This window comes from Myotis daubentonii, chromosome 4 (assembly GCF_963259705.1).
Source record: "Myotis daubentonii chromosome 4, mMyoDau2.1, whole genome shotgun sequence".
Lineage (NCBI taxonomy): Eukaryota > Metazoa > Chordata > Mammalia > Chiroptera > Vespertilionidae > Myotis > Myotis daubentonii.
In genome coordinates this window covers 63,242,403-63,243,646 of record NC_081843.1, presented here as the reverse complement: position 1 = coordinate 63,243,646, position 1,244 = coordinate 63,242,403, and positions in this window count along the sequence as shown.

The window sequence follows — 1,244 nt, the reverse complement described above, 5'->3', positions numbered from 1 at the left end:
GAAGTTTGAAAGCTATTATCAGTACCCTCTGCGGATAGCATAGGCTCACCACTGGGCAACTGTAAGAGCAGATGTGGCCTCTTCCCTCTGCAGTTCTAGGCCGTCTGTGGTCTCCAGGAAGCAATTCAACTGAAATGAGCCATCCATTCCATTCCTGTTGTTATGCTTACCAATCCAGGGACAGCACCAGGTACCTGCATGAAGGAAAAGCTTCTTAGGCCTTCCTTTTTTATTTGGCTTCAAGATAACCAATTCAGCTTATAGATTTTATTGCATAAAGTGAAGTGTCTTGAGCCTGTGCTTACTCATGCCAGTGCTTACCAGGTTAGATTCAAATACAATGTACAGCACAGTGCTATTTAGATATGCAGTAATTTTATTTTCTACTAGGGGCCCGGTGCACGAAATTCGTGCACTGGGTGTGTGTGTGTGGGGGGGGTGTCCCTCAGCCCAGCCTGCCCCCTCTCACATACTGGGAGCCCTCAGGCGTTGACCCCCATCACCCTCCAATCGCAGGATCGCAGGATCAGCCCCTTGCCCAGGCCTGACGCCTCTGACAGAGGCGTCAGGCCTGGGCAGGGGACCCTCATTTCCCCCCATCACTGGTTCTGCCCCCAGCCCAGGCCTGATGCCTCGGCCAGAGGCGTAGACCCCCATCACCCTCCGATCGCCTGATCGGCCCCTTGCCCAGGCCTGACGCCTCCACCAGAGGTGTCAGGCTTGGACAGGGGACCCCCATCTCCCCCTGATCACTGGCTCTGGCCCCCGCCCAGGCCTGAGGCCTCTGGCCCAGGAATCATGCCTGGGCAGGGGACCCCTATTTCCCTCTGATCGCTTGCTCCACCCCCCGCCCAAGCCTGATGCCTCTGACCCAGGCTTCAGGCCTTGGCAAGGGGACCATCATATCCCCCCAATCCCCGGCTCCGCCCCCCACCCAGGCCTGATGCCTCGGCCAGAGGAGTTGACCCTCATCACCCTCCGATCACCAATCACCGGATCGGCCCCTTGACCAGGCCTGAGACCTCCGGCAGAGGTGTCAGGCCTGGGCAGGGGACCCCCAGCTCCCCGCGGTTGCAGGCTCCACCCCTGCCCAGGCCTAATGCCTCTGACTGAGGCGTCCGGCCTGGGCAGCGGGGACCCGCAGCTGCAGCGGCCCCGCAATCGCGGGCTTCGCTTTAGGCCCAGGCAAGGGACCCCTAGCTCCCGGGACTGCCAGCTTCGACCGTGCCCAGCTCCCATCGCTG